A 19,022-nucleotide genomic window follows, 5' to 3' on the forward strand; every position below is an offset into this window, starting at 1 on the left:
GTGAGAAATAGAAGGGAATGAGCAAGAGCAGCCAGCAGTGGGCAGCTTGAAACTATTGTCAAAAACACCACCACCTACAGTATGGCAAAGCTTCAATCTAGGCATGTATATTTGGTCAATAATATTACATACTTCCAAAGACAGGCCATTTAAGCAGAATAAGAAGACTGAAGAAGGCAGAGCTTCAGAGAGACAGGTCTGGTGAAAATGTTAATGATGTGCAAAATGTTGTTATTCTGGAGAAGAGAAAAATGTTCCTTCCCTTATTCACATCTGAAATAAAATGAAGGATGGAAAGCACAAGAACCGTAGAATTGCTGCTACATACAGTCAATTACTGATGATTGGAAGAAAAACAATAAGAAAAGGTGGACCAGCAATAACTTACTAGTATAGAAAATACTATTATTATGTAAGATTTAAGGATACCATGGTTTAAAACAGAAACAAAAGCAGGAAAAACTATAATGGAAAAAATTCTCCTTGAATCAACTGATCGCAAGAGGAATACAGAAAAAAAGACATACTCTTTATAAGTAGGATTAAGTACATCGATGCAAGTGTTTGCAATATGACAATTGGAGATTGAACCTTAAGTCAGCAAAACTATTAAAAAGTTCTGTGTAAAATATCAAAATGTTTCTTAAGAATCCAAACCAATTTTTTATACATAGCTTATGAACTTTGGAATTGTCATGACTTTTTTTGCAGGAAACTGAAAAAAGTTATGCTATTTTAAGTGTCCAAAGGGCTTATCAAATTACAACAAAGGTGGAACAAACTTGAAAACCCGATATTTTCTTTGTAGTTGGTTCACAAATATGGCAAGGGTTTAAATTCACCAAATACATATTTTCTTAATGCAGTTTATTAATGCATTTTGTTAATGCAATTCTTACACTTCTTTAATGTGTCTCACTCTCAGAAAGTCACTGTCTCATACATGTACATAACTAAAAGCACACAGACACACATGCACAAAGACCCACCTCTCCACATACTTGAGTAGCTATGACATTGTCTCTTTAAAAGAGCAACCAGTATTTGCCTGCACTAGCCAGTACATTATACACTGAAGAGAAACAGGAACACATAGATCTGTTCGAATACACATGTAGAAGCTATGGCAAAGCCAATGAAATTTTTTATCCATGAAAATTACAAAATGAATGCATAATAGAAAATCTATTAAGCAAAGAAAACAGTAGCCAAAATTGGGTACTACTCCAAATTTCATCTTTATTTACCCAATATACTTAATGTTTAGGCAGTTTTCTAAATTTATAAGTGTTTGCATAAATGGTCTTTTTCAATTACTGACCTGTAATTTACTACAATTGTTTGCCTTTGTGTTGCCAGCATTTGATATACCTCTTAACAGATTGGTCTATGTTCACATATGATATAGACATTTCAGCTTGAATAAATCCCAGAGGCCTGACCCTGGATATAGCCAATAAACAAGGTCTCAAAATCTGTTTTAATGCAATAAGTATGGATTTTTGTGTGCTAAACAATCTTAGAACCTAATCCCTTCAGTGTCTGATTAATCAATAATATAAACATTAGTTGCTACCTCTTGTCTTATAGCATAGAACAAAAACAGTCTTTCAGTTTAAGAATCAGGGCTCAGCTCTCTGAAAATCTTTAATTAATGTAAGTTCATAGACAAGAAATTATAAATAGTAGTAGAAATATATATGTGTATTTAATCAGTGAGACACAGGCAATGATTAGTATGGAAACTGCAAAATATATTATTAGGATTCAGTCATGTGATTATAAATTTGACTGTGTAGTGCATGTAGGAAAAAGGGAATTGATGCAAAAGAAAAAGCTTTACCAGAAATTATGCATGCTGAATGTAGAAAGGTGTTTTGAAATTACCCAAATTCTGCCTCCCTGTGTATTCATGGAATTTCTCTTTTTCCAATCTGGTGTCTATGGACAGAAGTTGAAGACAGAATGTGACCCTGCATTATTTTCATTGCTCAATTTACCTTTTTAGTGGTAAGTAGCATAGTAGTATTTTAGTGGTAGTAAGCACGCAAACCAGAATGATATCTAATTTCATTAACAAACAACGCCTTATTAACTTAGGAGAGTTCCTGTCCATGTGTCTATCATTGCAGTGTCTGTGAGATAAGGTAGGACCCTTCTTGCTTCAAGAAAGACCTTGTTTCCACTGTGAACACAACATATCAGTGCCCATTCACTCACTCCAAGGATAAACAACAGACCTTAGTTCACAAGCATTTGAAGAAACTCCTTTCCCCTCTTAAGACAGCATGGTGTTATTCATCCGGTCTTTTGGGAACTGTCCTGGTAAGGTATTATCTTCAGACCATGTCTGTGTATTATCTGGTGAGGGTGAGCTAGCTGATGCCAAACCCACGTCAGGAATCACGTTAAGAAACACTAAGGACATCAGCCAGTGCTTGAGCAAATGCGGACATCCCATTTTTCTTACCATTACTGCTGCAATCAGGGAGACCAGACGACAGCTGGTCGTCTCAGGGGAGAGTTTTATTTAATCAAACACACATGAGATTTGGGGAGCCACTATAGGTTACCCAAAAGGCTTCTCTGTGTGTTAGGCGTCCCCTTGGGCACATGACTGGGTCATCCTATGCTGATCAAGGGCCACAGATTTCTTTGCTCAGTTTCTTTTCTTTTGTAATGTGTCAAGCAAATATTAAGACCATTGCTTGAACATTCTTTTTACATCCCTCCGTGGGTGCACAGGCTGGTTCCCTGTAGCTGTCTGCCTAATAATTTATTGAACATGGTTGAAATTTTCTATAAGTATATGACTAGCAAAAGCAATCTAATTATCATGCCAGGTAATACAAATAGGAATTCAATCCTTTGCTTCAGATGCTAACACACCAAAGTGAAACTTTCACCTTTTCATTGTTCTATTTACTTTATGGTTGTTTTTAGTTTGGTTTTGTTTGGTTTTGTTTTTTTTTCCTGTAAGAAGACATCAGACATTAAGACAACTTTTATTCCAGTTTAAGCCTAGGAGATGCATATTTTTAGATATATACAAAGAGTTCTACTGCAGGATACTCTGCACTGCCTTTTTGCTATCGGTGGTGTGAATCACTTTGCATGGTCCATAACAACAGAACTGATTCTGAGATAAAATATTCGACAAAAATTAGCAGCTAAGTTAAAAAGATGTGATTGGTTACAGATAGTAGCCAGATGAGGGATAATATTTCCTTACTGTAGTGTACAGAGATTGAGACCTAAATTGTGTCTAGCTCGCAGGGGATGAGTGGTATGTATGCATGCATGGAGAGAGGAGAGTAGCTTCACTGTTGGAGATAATTGCCTTATTTCCACCAAAAAGCAGCTGGACATTTTAATGGACTGAACTGGAGGGAGGAAAACATGAACTGTCAAGTTTGAGTTAGAGTTTAGCCAGCAGCAGGTAAAAGAGACTCAATCTGTGTCTATGTGAGCCATATTGGATCCTATAGGAGCACAGCCTCGGTTTTGCCATTCAGCAGAGAGACCAGACTATGGACCGGGCTATCACAGGAAGGTGATGGCACTGCTTTACACCCTGGTGAATGCAGTACTCCTGAAACAGTCCTAGTAAGTTCCTTTGTTCACTTCTGAGCCACTGGGACTTTCCTCCTCAAGTGTCTTCTCTCTCAGTATCTCTGTATTTTGGTCTTCTGTAAAACATGGGCGTCTCTTTGGACTTACGACAAGGCCACTGTTTAAGTCTGTTAAATGAGCCAAGAGATAATTCTCCTTCCAGCAAGACAGATGAGCTATGCAAGCTTCTCTCAACTGAAAATCACAAAATAGTTATCTATCCCCAATAAGACAAAGCAGTGTGAACATAATGGCTTGGTATTTACTGTCACTCAAGAACTGAATGACATGAAGCATGATGAGCTAGAGCTATATTTCTGTCCCTAAATATATACTATAAGATGATGAAAATAATGGAAACGCATATTTTCTACTAGAACATGCAAGTTCCACCGCATTCATGAAGATAAAACTTACAACGTGTCATGGCTAACATTTTGACTGAAGTTACCAAGCTATTTCAAGACAATAAAACCCCTGCACTCTCTAGGTACTCTGTACATTTTCTCTAATTTTTGTTTCACTGTGATTTGGGAAGCAGTTATAAAATGATATAACATTTTTCCCAGAAGGAGGCTTAGATCTTTATTTTCCATTTACATGGCTTCATGAAACAATAGTACTTTGGTACTAAGGCAAACTAATCAGAGAGTCACCACTACTCACAGTGGTGTTCAGCAATAACCAGAGTGTAAAATTGTGTTGAATATCTCCTGCTGCTGTTTCCACACAGGAGCTTTAACTTTGCTGCTGCAGTGTGGATGGTTCTTGTTAGAAGGCAAAATGAATTTAGCAGATTGACTTCTTTTGAGGAAATATATTCTGACAAATATCTGGAAGCATTCTAGGGAAAGAAAGGCTCATGTCAAACACATTGATCAGTTGTATTGACACACACAGTGCTGTCAAAATTCCAGACAGCATTCCTCCCAACCAAATTACCCAAAATTTCAATGCATCGAAGTCAAAATATTTTGCAATGAACGTTTGAAATTTAAACTCCAATACTATTGGTTTTGGCTGTCCAGATGAACAGAGTTAGGAAATACTTCCCTGTTATTTCCAAGAACTTTTCTAGCTCATCTTATTTAGTAGTTTACTGGATATGCATTACAAAGGCTTGTCGAGTTTGGTGGAAGAGCCAATGCAGCAATAAATACATACATGCTGCTGATCAGAGGAGACATGTACAACAACAAGACAACTAGCAAGTGAATATGGGGAATATATTTTAGGTTCAAATGCACATAGCATGCTTTCCTTAAGACTGAAGAACAAGAATAATAATAATGGGAATGACAACAAGAAGTCCATTCAATTAAATTCTGGAGTGGGAACAGAAAATGTAAAGAAAATTGAAGTTCCAATCGCGATACAGCTTTAAGTGACATCAGAAGTCTTATCTAGGAGAAAAAAACATTGAAAAGATAAGAAGACAGAAACTCAGCTGGTATAAATCACAAGCAGTTTACTGCCTTCAGTGATTTCTGCTGGCTGGGAATCCGTTTCAAGGTCATTAGGTGTACACTGGTAATTCTTGAAAAGAAACTTTGAAGACCCTTGAAAGTAAGAAAGTCCACTTCCTATGAATGATTAACAATTTCAGACTCTACAGTTTGAACTGTCACAACTGTAGCCGTACTACCTTAGTTGCCTATAGACAAGAGAAAGCAGTCATATTCCCATCGCAGTGCTACTGATTAGCTTAGTCCCAGGATGATGTGCTAAAGGCCATTACAGTTCCAGGGTTGTCAGGCAGGAATAAATTTTCATCTGGTTTAATATAATATTTATGCTGAAATCAAGTGCCATACCAGTCATACCATTCCTCATACCAGTCACCTGTAACTGTGGGAAATACCATTGTGGTGTTATTTTCCCAGTCGGTTGTATTCTGCATCTTAGTGCCTCCTGCTGATATTAGCCTCCATAAGGCTCCAAGGCTATAACATTTCCACAGAGTTTAAAGAGCTCTGTGGGACTACTTTTTCTGAAGCATCAATATAGTTTGAAAAATATACACTTTCAGGATTACTGTTAGCCCCAAAAAAATAAAGTGATAAGCTGATAAAAAAAAAAAAAGTTATAATAAAGTTAAATCAAAGTTCCTTTGTGCTGTAACTTTAAAAATCTTATGATTTTAACAGGACAAATATTGTCTTTGGGTATCTCTTTATCATATAAGCTTAGTCACAAAACAAAATATGTAAGAGTTTTACCTGAAGTCAGGTATAGGATAAGTTTTACTGAATGAAAAGGGTATAAAATCTGTTCTCTGACAGGTAATAATTAAAAAATAATTATTGTACCTAGCACCTCAGTTGACTGATTTGTTATATGATATAGAAAAAATGTTTACAAGAGTTTATAACCATTTATAATAGGTTATAGTTAGTATAAGCCTATTCCTATAATATTTAAATCAAAACTAAAGAGATCATTATCAAAATATAATTAATAATTTTTGCACTGAAATTGTTTGGGAGAAGAGAACAGTACTTAAAGGAACCGTGAAGAGACATCCTGTTGTTTTATTCTGTATCAGGACTTCAAGTCAGTGAAAAAGGCCGAGCTTGAAATGCTATAAAGATTAGAATACACTTACAGGCTTATTTCAAAATAAGGAAAATGTTTAACTCAGAACCCATCGAAAATCTAACTCATAGTTACAGGATCTAGAAGCTTATAACTGAAATCCTGATCACATTTTTTAGGATTTTTGTTCCAATTTGGCAACTTAGTAAGTTGCCTGGAAACTCGATTAAATGAAATCTTTTTACATAGAAAAAGAACATGTCTTTCATCAGAAAATAGAATTAAGGTTAAGTGAAGGTATCATTGTAGATGGGGCAGTTGAAAGGCTCCATGGATTTCCTTCTGATGAGGCACTGAGTGAGATTCTGTTCACTTGAATTCGAATAGAGTGCCGAAAAACTTCTTTAGGTTCCCCCTAAAGCAACTCAGTCTGTCTGGTTTTCAGACACAGTTGAAGCTGCCACGCTATATCAGGAATCTCCCTGCCCACCCTGAGGATTTCCAAGGGCTCAGTTGCAGTCTTCCATGCACAGGTGTGGTCCCTGCTTTCAGGAATGCAAGTGCATTTAATATAAGACGAAAGAAAACAAGAGAGAATCCCAGGCGGGGAGACCTGTATCTTTCCTGACTGTAAATGCATGTCTTTAGTCTAGGACCAGGATTCCTTTCACCTGGCCCTGTGACTGGGAATGGCTGTTCAGAGCACTGGTAGCATTGTGGACCCCCAAGACAGGGCAGGGCCTGGAGCTCAGACCAGCTCTCTTCCCACATCCAGATGTTCTAACCACAGAGACATGACTCTGTGTCATAGCAGGCAAGGAATTAGATACTAGTTGAAGAGACACACATAACATTTCTAGTTAATTTCCTTCTTTTTGGAAAAGAGAGACAGGTACCTATTTTTAGCCAGCTCCATCATCCTCTGAGGGTCTCTGCGTTTGCTAGGAAGAGAAAATGAAGACTACTCAGGTTGTAGGGATGGATCCTCCTCTGTGGGTCCTCAGAGATCGTAACGTCTCTTCATGAAGCATTTTGATGAAATGGATGCTGTGCCACTGCCTTCCCAGGGGCCAGGTATCAAACTTTGAGGTTGAAGATGGCTATTTATGTCAGACTTAGTCAAATTAATTTTCTGCAAATGTTATCTGATTTCTTGAAAATAAGTATGGTAAATACCTTCTTGTAAAATTATACTTATTTTTGTTCTCTCCCATTGTACTCCTTGATACAATCTTTGGCGTGGCAATATTTATAAAGACCTTTTTTTTTTTTTTTTTTTAAACCAGCACATTATTGTTTGAAGCTGTAAAATCATTGGTCACTTTTAAATATTAGAATTAGTATCCCGAGTTTCTCCTTCTTCCCATTAGGACACGAATTTGTTTCACGAGAACCAGATTATCTGGAAACCAAGCTTCCATTTTATATTGATCTGCAGTGCTTATAAAATAATTCTTTACTCCTGAACTGCAAAGGAACTAACTTTATTGGGAGATTAAACCTAATAAAACTTTACACAGTGCAATAGCTCTCTGTTACTTTCAGCTTAACTGTTTACACAGCCAGTATCTAAAGCAAACATTTCCTGACCCATTTTTGGCTCCTTTTCAGTATTGTGTTATATTTAATGTAACACTTATAGGCCAAGTCAATTTGGCGAAGCTGAATTTCCTCTGAACGTGTTGGTTGTCAGGGAGCTACTTTTCAGGTCAGTAGTTTTGTAAATACAGTTCTGAAAGGGGAGGTATGGCTGGTTGTGGAAGTACTCGTTCCTAAACTGCTTCTTGTGTGAACTGCGCGTGCGCAATACCATAGCAACAGTAGCGTACCATGGGTTCATCATGGTGGATTCCAGAACAAAACCCTTCTTCTCTTCCTGTTAAAAGACCCATACACACCAGGAAGAGTCATTTTTCTGCAGCTTAACCTCTGGCCAGGGCTTAGCCAATGGCCTTGTCACAAGCCTGCAACCCAAAAACACTTCTCAATGATAATATGTTAAGAATTACTCAATGTTAAGAATAATTCCTCTGTCTTCGATGTCCTGTAGTCTGTCTCTGTGTACCTCTGTACAATCCTCCTAGATCTCCTTTTCCTCCCTTCTCCTTCCTCTACCTGCTGTTTTCCTGAGTCTGTGATGTCTGTCTATTCATGCTGAAGACCTATTCATTGTGTCTTTGAGTCATCTGAAGGTCTAATAGACTCTCCCTTAAAACCGATAGTTCCCACTCCTATCCCTCATCTTTCTCCAAACCTCAGTGGTGTTGCTCAGCCAGCAAAGAGGTTTTACACTTACTACTACTTCAGGCTTTCCAGAAGACTCAGGTATCTCTTTTCATGTCTCAGGCTTTTCCTTTATACTGAACACCAGATATGAAAAATTTCAGTCTAAACGGTCTAAATACGGGTTGCATTCCATCGAAAGTTTCAGGTTGCTTACTTCATTTTGCCTTCAGGCTGTCATCAAGCTTCTGTTTGTGTGATCTCATCACCTTGTGTCATAGGTTACCCAGCTTAAAATGTTAATTCTACTCACAGTAGCAGAAAAAACACCAACTGAAGATATATTTTCAAATCATCAACACAAATAAAATGTTAAATGTGTAATAAACCCTGGTGGTTAGTTTTTTGGGGTTTTTTAAATGTTTTAAAATCCTTAATGAAAATCAAAAGCTTTATATCTGTGGAAAATCAAAACCCATTATACTTGCTCAAACAGAAAATAAAAATATTCACATATCTAAAAGTTAATACACTGAAAAGTAAAACTACATTGAAAAGTACATTATAGGGAGTTAACTTTTTTCCCAGTATTCTAGATTCAGATAGATGTGAATTTCTAATTTATATTTCAGTTGCCATCTAATTGAGAAACAGTGGATCTTTTTGGGAGGGAGCAAAGGAGACAGAAAGGAAAAAAAAAATGTTTGCATTCTATTGGAGGGCTTTGCAGAGGAAAATATACATTCTAAATTAATTACACATAAGTATTATCTGGTGCCAAAGTTATATATATTTACAGTACATCTTTTACAGCAATTCTTCCATGTCAGTGCTGGAAGTGTAATTTACATCCTAACAAGTGCATTAATCTCCTTTGAACTTGAAGAAAGGTGCCCCTATGGGTATGATATATTCCTGCATATCGAGCAGTTTATCCTTTTGCAATTGAATCTTAATTTTGAAAGATAAAACACAGTACTTAATTTAAATTTCTCCATCCATAAGCAAAGCAATAGATAATACAAAATTAAATATGTTCTAGCAAGCAAGTAAATTGTACTGATGGAAGACTCCAGAAACTCTTTTAAGCATTTTAGTAAGGTGGTTTTAAATTTTGAAATAATACATGAGTTGCATTCATTATAATAAGAGGAAAATAAAAAATTTAGATAAACTGTTACAAAACTTACATAAAATCACACTTTTTTCTCATTATCTTAAACCTATTAACTGTAGTAGATCTAATGTAGATCTGCTTGGCTTTGCATCAAGCTCTAGACCTACAAATCTGGATTTCATTTGAATTCAAACCTTAAAGTCAGCTTTTCCCGAATTATTATGGAAACAAAACTTCTATTGAAGACATCCTTTTTTTGATGTGACAAAGATTCAGTAAAAGAAAAAAACAAACTCTAATTGTATGTTTCTGCAAAATACCTAAATCCACTTTTTTTTTTTTTTGTTACTGTGATCCGGTGAGAAGGAGTACAGACAGGATGTTTCATACCAAATCCTACTCTTAAGACATTTGAGAAAGCTTCATAGCTTCAAGTAATTCAGATAAATTTGGATATAAAATTGAATCCTGAATTTAATGACTGTGAGCTTTGGAATATTTATCTTAAACAAGCTTAAGGTCCGGCCATCCCTGAATTCTAATACACAGAATGGTTTTCCTCCTTTAATTGTTAAGTCTGCCTCTGGACAAAGTCTCTTTATCTAACTTTTTTTTTTTTTTTTTTTTTTTAAATCTTGGTATCAGGTATACAACTCTAATTGGACGTATTCAAAAAATGCTCTTTATAGTTTATGCCATAAAAAACACAGAGTGAAAATTACAGAAAACATGCATGACCCTGGAGAATTTGCAAATTCAAAAATGTACACATTAGCAAGGAATACACAGAAACAAACTACAAAACACTTCTGATCTCCCATCTGCATGTATCTGTCACTGCACATACACAATAGCTGATTCTACAGGAGATGCAGAAGGACATATGTATGCAGCCAGAATTAAGTCATCAGGCAAGAGACAGTAATATATTCACACAAATAATAGTTTTGTGATTGCTTTATAAAACTATCATCAATTGTTTAAAATCTTTCACAATAAACACCTACTTCTTGGCATGTTAAGGAACACAGATGTAATTGTCTGAGCTGACAAAGTGTAAAAGGATAAATAATTAGAAGGCTAGTATTTAAAAACACTTCTAGCGCTAGATGGAATAATGACAAATAATAAATCACTCATAAAAGTTACAGGGTTCAGAGAGGATACTGGCCTGGGGTGCTGCCTAAAGGTGCTGTCATGGTGCCCGATACACACTTTTTTCTCAGGCAACTTCAGCTTCTTATTGGATACAGAGAATTCTGCTGAATTTTAATTGCAAACCATGGGGCCTGTATTACTTCTACAACTGTCTCTGGGATATCATTTAAGACTCTGTCTTTCCAGAGGGATTTTTAGTATCTTCTGTCATTCACAATGATGCTGTCATTCCCACTTCGCACACGTGAGGCATAATTAGTGATGCTTAGTAGCCTGTATCCTCTGGTCTGGCCCTATTCTGCTTTATAGCGCACAGTTTTCCTTTTACAGTTGGCTGCAAAAGCAAAGAGGAATTATCTTTGTGCTTTGGGTGTAGGCTTTCCTATCAGTGCAACACTCAGGCAATGACCATATGTACTGCATCTCCTTCCTCTGTTGAGAATTTACAATGTCAGTTTGTGAGATCACTGAAAATAATAATAATTAATTTTGTGTTGATTGACAGGCTAATTCCTTTGCAGAATAATATGCAAGGGCAATTATCAGTCAGTGCTAGCCACATGTCTATGTAAATTGTATTAGAGATGCTTAAGGCAGAGGTTAAAAAAGGTTTAAAAGCTTGTGCAATACCTCATACAGTTAAATCAAATCATGACCAGTTAGACAGTTGAATCAAAGTTGTTTTGTATTTAAAAAAGCCTTCTTATAACCGTGTTGGCTTTGTGAGGTTTTTTTGGAGGAATGAAACAAGCCCCCTATTGTCGAATTAGAACTATCTTCTGATGACACTTTAAAAAAAAATCAAAACTTATTAATAGTGTAACAATGTGCCATTTCTGCATTTTGTATTGACTACTTCAAGTTTTCATTTAGAACTGACTCTTTTAAAATAAATCATATTTTAATATGTAGTTCAGAAAATACAATATGCCCAAATCACATTCATATTATTTCTACCCTAGCAACACTTTTGATCAAATCAAAATTGATTGTTTTCTAATCAAAAATGTTAACCTTTTCAATTTTTGTTCCAGTCTGGAATTTAAAAAATAAAGGTATTAGGGAAATTGCAGTGCTCAGAAAGATTTATTCTTTATACTCATATGTAAAATTGATGCCTTACTAGAGGCAAATTAATTGATTATATAAGTTATTTTCATCATTTACCGACATAAAGTTTCAGCTGCATATCCAGGAGGCTTTTAACATACACTGATGAGGAAATATAGAATGGCACGTACAAAAATGTAGAAAATGTGAAAGTAGCAGAGTTCAATTTCAAAGTAGTCAAGTCCTATTTATTGTGACTCCGAGGTAAATTTATACATAGGAAATCAGAAAGAGGCATTTTCCATCTAGGTGCCTCTAAGTGCCTGACTACCTCAGAGATGTCAGAGGGGTACTACTTTTTTATTAGGGGAAGCACTCCTTGGCTTTTTTTGTTAGGAAGTGAGCATTTCTATGAACATGACCACATGTGTAGTTTGAAGGTGAAAACTTAGATGTTTTAATGAGCCTTGTCTGGTAGAAATCATCTCAGCATCACTAAAGCCAGCAGAGTTACAACAATTGGTACCAGAACAGAATCTTGCCATAGAACTTTATTTTAAAAGATAGATGGTGCTGATATCTTCTGAAAATATTTCTCGAGCTTCACACATTTGTGATTTGTTCTGGACTTTCAGTGACCTATTCATTTCCTGGAAATGAAGGATAATGCAATCATCTTAAGACTCAGTACGGTGATGAAGAACTGCAAAGAGCTGCAGTAAAAAGTAAAATATATATACATGCGTGTACCTGTACATGCACTTATGTACAATTTTTTACATATAAATATGTATATATTATTGCTTAGTCAAAATGAGAAGTTCTTACCTTGTTTAAGAGGATGAATTTTGACTCTGTGGTAGTCAGGACAAAATACTCCACTTTCACTCATTTCAAATGTGTCTGTAGTGTTATGCAAAATGTCCTCTGATTTAGGTGAGAGGTTATTTTAAAGCACATTTTATAATAAAACTTTTGTTTTGCAGGGGAGGGGGAAAGATTCATTACTTGCCCACTTTATAAACAGGTCACATTTATGGTGGGAAATAAAATTCAGCCATCATTTCCTGATTTGCTTTTTCTCCTCAAAGTTTCTTTTACTCCACTTCTTCATTAGATATGAAAAAAAAAATAAAATTCTTTAGCAGTTCAAGCATTTAATGCTCCCTCTGAAGCTAATCAGAGATTGTGTCCCCCATGATAGACAATGAACCCTCTGAGGAGCTCAGAAAGTACATTCTATTGTTTTTGTGTGACTTTCTTAGACTGTTTCCTGAAGGAAATCCTTAGTCCAATAAATTTCTTAATCACTTTGAAAAACATGTTTTATTTTGTTTTGTTTGAGATGTGTGGGGTTGTTTTGTTTTGTTTTTTTCTTTTTCCTTGAAAAGGTGTTTGAAGTCCTTGAATTTACCCCTGGGCCCAATAGCCATCTTTAATTCTCATTTCTAATCCCCAAACACTCTTAATCAAGTCTTCAGTAGTTTTAATTATTATTCAACATCTTATTTAGGATTAAAATTTTTCTATGATTGTACAATGAATACAGATCAGGAAACACTCATTGTATAATCACAATTAAAAGAATAATCCCTCCAACAAAGTTTAGAACAATTTAAACTACCAAGGATTTAAGAGAGCTAAGAGATTGGAAAGGAGATTTATGGCTTGGCAAAACATCCTGAAAGTTAAAACAAATTTGTAAGCATTTTTAGGAAAAAGGAAATTGCTATGATGGGCCAAACATGAAATCTAATCTGTCAGGTTTGATAGACTGTCTTGTATTGTGACCAGTTCAAAGAGTTTCAGAAAAAAAGGTCTAAGAACATTACAGCAAGAGAGTGTAGAAAAATCTGCATTTATAGTTAGAACTTTTCCTTATCTTTGATATCAGAGAAAGCTTAAATCCTGAAGCCTGGAGGTAAAGATCTCTGCAATAAAATTGTTGTTAATGGTAAGAATCCCATGTGCTTTTGTTATCAGTCTGTAAATCCAGCTAAATCATAGAATCATAGAATCATAAGGTTGGAAGGAACCTCTGGAGATCATCTAGTCCAACCCCCGCTCTTTTGGTACGATTATGGCTTCAGAATCTACAGTCTCCAGTGGACTAAAAGATTTCCAGGAAGAGCAGTATAACTGGGCATAAATTAAAAATTTAAATGCATGATAAAATCAGCAGTGATGAAAAATGCATCATGCACAAAAATGCAGTGACACCAAATCTTTTTTTACCGCTATAACAAGAATGTCACTTCATGAGGTTCATTAGGTAAATTATCATTAGGCTTACAAAAATCAAGTCTCTCACCTATCCAATAAAATACCTACATCTATTTTAGGCCTATAATAAATTCATTATCCTGTGAGTTACTGTATAGATCCTCGCCAATAAACACCTTGGTAAAACAGCTGAGAAGGGAAAAAAGATTAATTCAAAAGCAGCATGTTCCTCTCAAGAAGAAAATCTTTTTTATTTCCTGTGAATGGCACTAAAGAGACACAGACGACCCAGTACAACAGGATCTTTTGGTGAGTCTTAATGCAAAAATTCCTGCTGCAGACTACTTGGTGGGTTTCACGGTGATCAAGATGATACAGAAGAACAAGATGGTCAAACATAGCACTGGTCCATTGGTGCTGCTCTCCAGCTATCTCTTTCCCCATCTGGGCAGACCACGTTCACACTCCCGTCAGTACAGGCTTCCATGGGCCTAACGTAGGTTGCACTGCCTTTGCATGGGCTTAGTGCTGTTTTTCCCATGTTCCAGGAACACAGAGGTTTTTGGCCGAGATGTAATGTTTCACATTACAACAGTTTGTCTGCTTTCACCTGCAACATACTTTTCACATGTCAGTACCTTTCCTAGCCCTTCCTTTTCTATTCTGAGTAGTAGCACGCATTTGGGTTTTCTGTGTTATCCTACCCTTTCTTGGCTTTTCCACAACTCTCTGAAAAGCAGGTATTGTGTGGCTTCCCTTTTGAAACGGCTTTTTGGTGTTTTCCTCCTTTTGAATTCATTGAGCATATTAAACTGCATTGGTGCAAGCCCAGTGACAAAATAACTTGAGAGGGAGGTATTCCTAGTTTGTAAAAGAAAATCCTCCAGTGTAAATGGTTGAGTGTCTTAACACGGTTGATTAGGAAAAAACGCTCTGAAATTCTCAGACCACACTTGAAAAAAGTAGTCTTATCTGTCAAGGGAATAGTGGGAGGAGAGGCAAAAGAAAGGAATTAAGCCATTCAGAAGAGAGTTTCCTGGCAGGTGGCTTGATTTGTGCCACTTCAGCAAATGGAGAAAAACAAACAAGCAAAAATTTACAATAACACTCAAGGTGATTCATTAAGTTACGTTTTCATTAATGTTTGAGGATGTCATTAAAACACTAAAATATTGACAAGTTGTCCATGTATTAGACATTAGCCACTGTATCACACTGGGATATAGCCTAGCATTGCCCTGTATCATACTGGGAGACGCTTAAAACCGTCCTGTGTTGTCTGTCATCAGTGTTCAGTGTGGGACTTCCTGCAAGTTTTCAAAGACAATAACAAAACCTGGGGATTGTATCCTTTTGAGCAAGTGAGTCACCAAAACATCACAGATGTTCATTACCATATGAATTTAGCACATTTTCTAAATCCCCAGATCACTGTTATCTCTGAATTTACCCTTTGTAGTGAATGGAGGGAAATTGTTATTTTATTTATCTGAAGACTGCATTGTGATAAGCAAAGTGCTGGAAATAATCATATGAAATTCACTGTAGCATAAGACTTTCTGGTAAAGAAAAGAAAAAAAAAACAACTTTTTTTTTTGACGGAGAGGGAAGGATATAACAAATTTTAATAGAATATAGAATCATAATTGCTATTTCTGATACAATATATAATTTTTTCTCCTCTCAAGGAAAAAAATCAAATTTTGTATGAGGGAATAGAGAATATATGAAATAACCTATGGGCCTAGTTTTACATGATGTTTATATTCCATCTAAAAAACAAAGGATGACGTCTACATAGTCTTTTGAAGGCACATTTGAGCAGTTCAAAAGCACCTGAGGTGATCCAACTCCAACCTTAAAACTGTGCAGGTGAGAGAGGGGCTTGTTAGAGGGGCTGCAGAGCTGTACTAGCTGCTGCAGCACAGGCTTGAAAGTCAGACAAAAAACACAGATCCACAGAAGAAACTCTGTTTGCAAATACCATGCGGTTATGCTCTCAGAAACATTTATTCTTCTGTGGCCTCACGTTATTAGTACCAGTTCTTGAGCCATATTGGCTGGAGCCAGCTAGAGCTCTCCCATAGACTTCCTGGAGATGCGTCAGTAGCTAGCAGAGGCCACAGCAGTTCTCATTACTCAGGTAGAGATTCTGGTAGCATGAACACAAGCCGACCTGTGTCAGCTAGCATAATTGATGACTGTGTTTAAATTCCAAATAACCTCAAAAATATATTTTCCTCTTCCTTTGTCTGCTCCTCTTTCTGCATTATTTTTCCTTTAAGCCCAGCTAAATTATTTCCCTTTTAACAAGTTCTCTGTTTCCCTGTACTGAACTTCTTCAGCATGTCTTGCATTTGTTTATGCCATTTTAATTTGTTCACAACTGTGTTTCAAAAATATATTTTAGATGAAGCAAACAGAAAAAAAAAACAAACAGAATATGGCGAGGACTTTAGACAGTGACTTAGTATTTTAGGAAATTCAGATTCAGTGAAGGAAGAAGCCTGAATATAAGGCAAGAGGCATAAAAATACAGAATAAAAATGCAAATGATCCATTCTGGGACCATTACTGTACATAGCTCTGTGCGCAGGTAGGCAGGGTGTGGGAAGCATTCAGTTGGCTGGAAACCTGAACACAGCACAGAGGAAGTCCTTCTACAGGTGCCAGCTACAGCTGAAACTCCAGTTTGGGATTCTGAGGAGCAGGTACACTTATTATTATTACTAAGTTGAGTTTGATATTTCTCCAAGACCTGGTGGGAAGGGAAGGGAAGGGGAAAATTCAGCTGATGAACACCCTAGTGTAAAAAGGAAATAAAAGACAATTTATCTGTAGTGTGAAATAATCCCACTACATACAGTTACATGAATTTGTAATGAGAGGTCATTTGATTTTAGTTCTAATATTTACTAGCTTTTCGTTTACAAGACAGACATATTTGCAGTCCTCTAAGTCTGCAAGACAACCAAGCAATACCAATGAGCTTGATGTTTCTTCCCAGTTTAAGCTAGATGAGATGACACAAAATGCCAGTACTGTGTAGTCCTAATGATGTGGTTTTAATCAGTAAATTAAGAAAATGTTCAGACAACCTTTCTCAATCACATTTTAGCATGAAGAAATTGAACAAAATTATGAAAGCTGCACAACCATCTTGTATAAATATTGGGGATGTGGGGTGTGCATCTATTTTAAATTAAAATTTCCAGTTTCTACCTGTAGAGGATTGGAAGCCTTTTGGTGCTATAGGGACCAATGGCATCCACACAAGTGTGTGGTCAGCAGTCACATGGGATAATTTAGCCTTCCCAATCAACTCTTTGCCTAGGACCTAAATTAAATGGTTGGCACTGAGTCAGATAACTTGAGGGCTGATACCTGAAAAAGGCATTACTCAACTTCTCGAGACTTCTCAACTATTTAATTATTTAAAAAGGGGACATTGCTTCATATGACATAAAGCAATAAACCTGATAACTAGACTAACAGAACAATTTGATATTAACTCAGAAAATATAATCATATCTGATTCACATTTCTGCATAGCTAACTAGCTCAGTTGAAACGGAAAGTTTCAGTGTCTGAACTATTTTGTCCAGACATGAACCCTCCATAAGACCTGAAAGCAAATGAGAGTGATAATCTTTATAACTCCCCTATTGCCAACCTGTAAGTACAAACTTTGCTTGCTTTGTTCTTTATTTATGTTTGAAACACTTGTTCTGACAAATGACATGATCACTGATCTTTCAGTACTAGGTATAAAGGGTAGGACCAGGTCAGCTAAATGGTTCATCCCGGCTTGTCTGTATTGCTAATGAAACTCCAGCGTTATTACTTCTTTTCCATCCCTGGGGAATACAATTGACCAGTACCCTTGCATGTTCCAACCCTATGCTTTCCCCACCTGCTGAAAGACACTTCTGAAACCTATTTCCATACGAAAGTATAGAGTCTTTTGTACTCCAGAAAATACAAAGTTAAATCCTAACCAGATGAGGATCCGTCCCAGTTGCTTATTCTGTGTTAACTACTGCCTAGCACTCCTGCTGAGGCAAAATGCCTTGCCAGTACCTCCTGCAGTGGGCTATGTCTTAAAGGCATGCATTAATTGTTAATTAACAGATTATAATTTAAAAAATAAACTCCAAACAGCTCATTATGGTGACATTTAAATCACTCCATTCAGTTAAATAGGATGACAGTTTATTTAATAATGATCACAGTGTTCCTTTTTTCTGTTGCTTTTTTTTCCTCTTTAGCAGCATTCTGATACAAAAAAGATAACTGTCGACAAATGCAATTCAAATGGTCTCTTTATGAAACAAAATTTGTGTGAGCTGATTTGACTCAGGCTGGTATTGTTTCTTGAAGGGCGGGAGGGGCAGCTGCGAGAACAATCTGTTTCTTTTAGGAGCCAACTCCGCATGCCTTACTGTGTAAAATAGTAATAATTGAAAAAAATATCAGTTCAGCTGAATGAGGATTGTAAGTTTCAGCTGACTTTACAGTTTTAAGGATATTTTTTTCTTTTTAAGAATGATTGGCCCTTGTGAAATGTGAGGAGCAAAGAACATTGCAGGATCTATTTTTATGGAAGGAAGCGTCCTTCTGTATGATCCCCCAGATGAAAAGCTGTCATCCGTCTTCTGAATAATTTTTATCCTCTTCCCTTTCAATGGCTAGTTTTTTGAAACTGCAGAAGACTCCAAGCAATTCTTTATAATTCCCTAAATAAAGACATCAGAGTATTGGCAGAAACAGTACATGAACAGGAATGGGCAGCTGTCTCTGAGAGGGGAAAGAAAAAAAGAAAAAAAAAAAAAGCATGCTTACCAGCTTAGTTAAAAGCTGTGAAATGTTATTATTGAGCGTATGTCAATGTGATGTGTCCTTCCAGTTTAAAATGGTGCTTTAAAATGGTGCTTCAAGCAGAAGATTTCTCATTTATGATATATTAGCCTAAGTCTATGAACTGTTCTGTGGAAACAGTCTTGCCAGTCCATCAAAGGTAATTAAAGGCAGAGAGTAAACTTCAAAGACAAAGTGCAAATTGAATCGTGCGGGGGAAAAAAAAAAAAAAAAGAAAAAAAAGGAA

This window comes from Larus michahellis, chromosome 3 (assembly GCF_964199755.1).
Source record: "Larus michahellis chromosome 3, bLarMic1.1, whole genome shotgun sequence".
Classification (NCBI taxonomy): domain Eukaryota; kingdom Metazoa; phylum Chordata; class Aves; order Charadriiformes; family Laridae; genus Larus; species Larus michahellis.